The following is a 5706-nucleotide window of genomic DNA, read 5'->3' as shown; positions in this document are numbered from 1 at the left end:
GTGGGAAACAAGGGCACCTGTCCAGAGTCTGCCCTGTGGCATTCCCAGTCTCAGACGATGTGGGGGAGCTGGGACCCAAGCGTCAGAAGATCCGGCGGCCTGGCCACCGGGAGGAGAGCTTCGCGATTTCTCATGATGCCGAGGTTGCGGCAGTCGCTATCAGCCACGCCACCATCTTGTTCTCCGATAGCAAGATCTATCTGACAGTCCTGGTGGAGGGAGCCCCTTGTAAGTTGGAGGTTGACACGGGCTCCTCCAACTCATTGATCGCCTGGCCAACACTTAAAGCCCTGCTTCCCACCTTCTCCCAGCGGTGTTTGCAGCCCTGTCACATCAAGCTGAAGGACTACCAGGGAAACCCATTCCCACCCTAGGCTATGGCACGTTCCACGTAACCTATGGTTCCTTTTCAGGTTGCCTGCCTCTGATTGTTGTGAGAGATGGCCTGCCCAGCTTGCTTGGGTTGGACTGGTTTGCTGCCCTGCATCTTGGCATTTCTGGCATTCACGCTACTAGCCCTGAGGTTGCTGCTGAGCTTACAGGCGAATTCGCTGATGTGTTTGATGGCCAACTTGGTAAATACATGGGCCTCCCAATTTCATTTAATTTGGACCCCCAGATGGCGTCCATATGCTTGAAACCGCGGAGGGTGCCTCTTGCCCTGCAGCCCCGGGTTGACTGGGAGTTAGATAAATTAATTGCCCAAGGGGTCCTTCAGCCAGTGGAGCACTCCAAATGGGAGACTCCTATCGTAATACCCCTCAAACAGGACGGCTCGATTAGGATCTGTGCAGACTATAAGGGCACACTAAATAAGGCCCTCCAGGCCAACCATTACCCTGTGCCCGTGGTACAACACTTGCTACATTCTCTGGGCCAGGGGAAAATCTTTGCGAAGCTGGACCTAGCTCAAGCTTATCAACAGCTTCCGGTGGATTATGCCACCGCCCTGGCCCAGACGATTGTCACGCACCAAGGCGCGTTTAAGTGTACCCGCCTCCAGTTTGGGGTTAGTGTCACCGCGGGGATCTTTCAAAGTCTCATGGAGCGGCTGCTCAATGGGCTTCTGGGGGTGGTACCCTATTTCAACGATGTCCTGTGCAGAGCTGCCAAAAGGCAGGAGTGGTTCCTCAAGAGGAGGTCTCCTTGAGAGTAAAGCTTGGGGCTAATTGGCCACTCCCTTAGCCTATTTAAGGAGGAACGCCGACTGAAGCAATTTGCAGGGAACAACTCCACCTTTGTGTTTTATCTTGCTTATCTTATCAGCTTCCTGCAAATTGCTTCTGGGCATTCTGCCAACCATAGTAAGCTTTCGGTTATTATTCTTTGAATGCTTGGCGGCTGTTAATGCAATTAATTAACAGCCGTTGTTGTAAAAGACTGGTTTATTCAGTAAATTAAGGTTTGAACGGACTTTGTGTGTGCTGCGTTCTTTGGGGTCCATAGCTGGGGCAGAACACGAGCCCTCATATTTGCGAACCGGTAGCGAAGGTAAGTGAATACCACCCCTGTGAGTGGCTATTGATTATTTTCATTGACTCTGTTTAACACAATTGACAGATTTTATAAGTTCCTTTAAAATGTTGGTGCTTTCTTCTTTTTACTAAGCTGAACATAAATAAAATACATACTTTGGCTAGAAAAGTAGTATTTTTATCTCTCATTTTCTAAAACAATTAACACACATATTCTGTCTTTCTAAAAAAAACTGACATAGGAGCTGTTATTGACACCACAGTCCTAAATATATCTCGTTCCATCAAAGAAATTAATACCACATGATCTAGAAAGTATCCGTTCTCACCTTGAAGGACAGCTGTGCTGACACATGGGCTGAGAAGCCGGCCAGGTTGCCAGCAGGACTGTTGTGAGGAGATATAGATACAATGCAGGGGTGTGTTCTACTTACCTTTACTACCGGTTTGCAACGGGAGCGCATGCACACTTCTGCACATGCACAGATCATCAATTATGATGTCTGGGCAGGTGGACAGAGCCTCCCTCTGCTTTTACTACCAGTTCTAAAGAACTGGACAGAACTGGGAGCAACCCACCACTGATACAGTGGTTCCATTGGTCCAATAGATGTTGGGGACTTGAGCCCTGCAGGATACCCACCTCCTATGGGACATGCTGCCAATTGATCTAAAATTGGAGAGAGAATGACAAATCTCTGTTAAGCAAATTACAATAATCCTTTGCATGATAACAAAGATCTTAGTACAGGGCTGTGAAACTCCTGGCCCACGGACCAGATGCGTCACGAGCTGGCCACGCCCATGCCCAGTTTAGCCAAGAGGGAAAAAGTCCCGATACATCACGTGACGCTGCTGTGACGACATTAGTTTGACACCCCTGCCTTAGTTTATCCATTTCCAGGTAAGTCACTAATGGCACAACAGCCAGAGTTCAGAAAGACCATCTTTCCCATAACTTCTATGAGCAGGAACAATGCAGCCTTATCCTTTCTCTCTTCCTCCCACTTTACTCCACCACCACTCTCTCTAAGTGAGGTATAATTCCATTAAGAGTCAAAATTGGTATTTCATTGAAAATGGTAGGGTTCTGAATTAACGGCTGCTCTTGGATTGAGTCCAAGCATGTTTCTCTTCTCAGGAGCTGATTGACTCCAGACACTAGGTTATGACTACTTCAACATTGTTTTGGCCCATGATGGAGGTGTATGAATGGGTATTATAAACATATCCCTGTTTCTTCATCCCAAACCAGTGGGTGATCTTCCCTAGCAGCTTTATTTGGATGTTCAACAGGATTGGGAGAAGACTAGGTCTTGGGGCACCCTATAATCTATTAATGTATTTTTTTTTTCACAACATCCTATTTGTTTTTTTAAGACTAATATAACAACACATAGGAATTTGAGAGTGTTGCTTTCTTCTAGAAATTCAAGAAGGGAAATATTCATAGACATGAAATGCAATAATATAAGGGTCCCCAATCCCAAGGCAGTGGCCCACCACCAGGCTGTGGCCCATTCAGAACCGGTTCCCTCTCCCCCCGAGGCCACCAAGCCATAAAGGTTGGGGACTGCTGCAGTAATAGAAAATCGGACACCCTTGTAATAGATTGGGCTAGGTCAAACCTAAAATTGATTCCTTCAAACCAGATACTTATTTTCCCAGGGTGGAGAAGACTGGATTAAGAAGATTTTATTTATTAAGAACCCAGTTCATCAAAGTTTATTTTAGTAGAATAGAATATAACATTATGGTATCTATGGCAAAGAAAAAAAAAAGCAGACACACACAAGAAAGCAGAAATTTCAGAATTAAAATTGATAGAAATTTTTCAACAGTTCCTTGCTGGATAGATAATTTGATTTGCCATAGGCTGCTAGGAATTGCATAGGAAAAAACAGTGGTTCTGTTGATGTTATCTAAAAAATCTCAGAACTTTTTTTATTATTATTATTGAAAAGTTTTACAGGAAAAAAAGAATTTTCTACCCCCCCCATGTTCCCCCCACCCTTTCCCTCCCCTCTTCCCACCCTCCCCCCCGACTTCCCAGAGCAAGATACAAGGTATTTCATTTAACAATCATAAACTAGATTAACAACCTACTTATCCTCAAACTACTAACTCCCCCCCTGAGACCTTAACTCCACTATAGATAACATAGTGCGAGATCATCCGTGGTTTCGGGGTGAAGTACCATCTCTACGCTGACAACACCCAGCTGTATATCTCCACCCCGGACCACCCCAACGATGCCCTTGAAGTGATGTCCCAGTGCCTGGAGGCCATACGGATCTGGATGGGGAGAAACGGGCTCAGGCTCAACCCATCCAAGACCAAGTGGCTGTGGTTTCCGATGTCCCGATATAGTCAGCTGGCGCCATTGCTGGCTATTGGGGGCGAATCATTGGCCCCCACGGAAAGGGCTCGTAACTTGGGCTTCCTCCTGGATTCACGGCTGTCTTTAGAAGAGCACTTGACGGCTGTGACCGGGAGGATTTTTCATCAGGTTCACCTGATTCGCCAGTTGCGTCCCTTTCTAGATCGGGACTCGTTACGCACAGTCACTCATGCCCTCGTCACCTCTCGTCTGGACTATTGTAACGCTCTCTATATGGGGCTCCCCTTGAGGTACACCCGGAGGCTCCAACTGGCGCAGAGTGCGGCCGCGCGGGTGGTTATGGGAGCAGCGTGGAGCTCCCATGTAACACCTCTCCTGCGCGAGCTGCACTGGCTCCCGGTGGTCTTCCGGGTGCGCTTCAAGGTTCTGGTTACCACCTTTAAAGCGCTCCATGGCTTAGGACCTGGTTACTTACGGGACCGCCTACTACCATCAATAGCCTCCCACCGACCAGTACGCTCCCACAGAGAGGGGCTCCTCCAGGTGCCATCAGCCAAACAATGTCGGCTGTTGGCCCCTAGGGGGAGAGCCTTCTCTGTGGGGGCACCGACGATCTGGAATGAGCTCCCCCCAGAGATATGGAGGATTCCGGATCTGCGCACCTTCCGCCACGAGCTGAAGACTCTTTTATTTCATCAAGCCGGCCTCGCCTAAATCTTCTCCCTTTTAAGTGTAAATTTTATATTTTTACTGTATTTTAAAATATGGGTATTTTAAATTATGGGTATCAATTCAGCCAAATTTATTTAATTCATTTTATTCGATTTTAAATTTTGTATATGTATGTGTTTTATTTCATGGCTGTTCACCGCCCTGAGTCCTTCGGGAGTAGGGCGGTATAGAAATTCAATAAAATAAAATAAATAAATAAATAAAATAATACTTCTAATACTTAACGTTCATTCATAAGCTATTTGATATTTTCTTGTCTGATACTTATTTTGAATATAATCAATCCATCTTCTCCATTCCGATGCATATCTTTCTTGTGTATAGTCCTTCAGGTACGCTGAGATGTTTGCCATTTCTGCTAAATTTGTTATTTTCAGTATCCACTCTTCAATAGAAAAATATGGAACGCTTCACGAATTTGCATGTCATCCTTGTGCAGGGGCCATGCTAATCTTCTCTGTATCGTTCCAATTTTACTATATGTGCTGCCAAAGCGAGCACAAAAAAGCTCAGAACTTTTGATAGATATTTGAGTTGCTTATAGACACATTAAAAATATTTTTCCTGAAAATAACACTCATAAATAATCCACATCCAAGAAATACTATATTTATTATGTTTCTGCCTGCAAAATATTATCTGCATGAATTCTAGCAACAGCTTTTTTCCACCATGTTGAACATTAGTTTTAAATACTGTATTCTTCAGCTTCATCCTTATATATTTTTTTTCTGAATATAGTTGACAGTCCCTTGTAGTTAATCTTAATGGATTTTGTCTTGCCGTGGTTTGGGCTATTTTCAACTGTAAATTCAAGGACTTTAAATTCAATAAGATCCCAGGACATTTCCATGTAGCTCCTATTTCTACTTCCTAATCTTTCAAAAAAGTGCTTGAAGATGATCCATACTCATATTTACTGCTGCTAAATACTAAGAACCAGAAGCAAGGAATCACTGCATAATTCCTGAAGAATTATAAAAAACTATAAAAAATAAATAAAAAACTCCACTCCACTCCATCTCCCCATCTATATTTTTATGTTATTCTTTTTATGCAAATAAAAACCAAAATCATCCCCCCCAAACCAGATGTTCCAATGAAGGAAAACATCAAAGCCATCAAACAGTGGTGGTATTCAGCCAGTTATATCCGGTT

The 5706-nt window shown here is 44.5% G+C and overlaps 1 non-coding gene across 1 annotated transcript; it reads right to left on the bottom strand.

The window, feature by feature from the left end:
* Window positions 1–4942: 4942 nt before the first annotated feature.
* Window positions 4943–5049, bottom strand: LOC139320778 (U6 spliceosomal RNA). The gene has a single exon (XR_011600723.1). It is a non-coding gene; the product is annotated as a U6 spliceosomal RNA (small nuclear RNA).
* Window positions 5050–5706: the final 657 nt, after the last annotated feature.

Source organism: Pituophis catenifer, unplaced genomic scaffold, assembly GCF_029215685.1.
Source record: "Pituophis catenifer annectens isolate HBS135680 unplaced genomic scaffold, rPitCat1.0.hap2 SCAF_8, whole genome shotgun sequence".
NCBI lineage: Eukaryota > Metazoa > Chordata > Lepidosauria > Squamata > Colubridae > Pituophis > Pituophis catenifer.
This window is presented reverse-complemented; position numbering and strand designations above follow the sequence as displayed.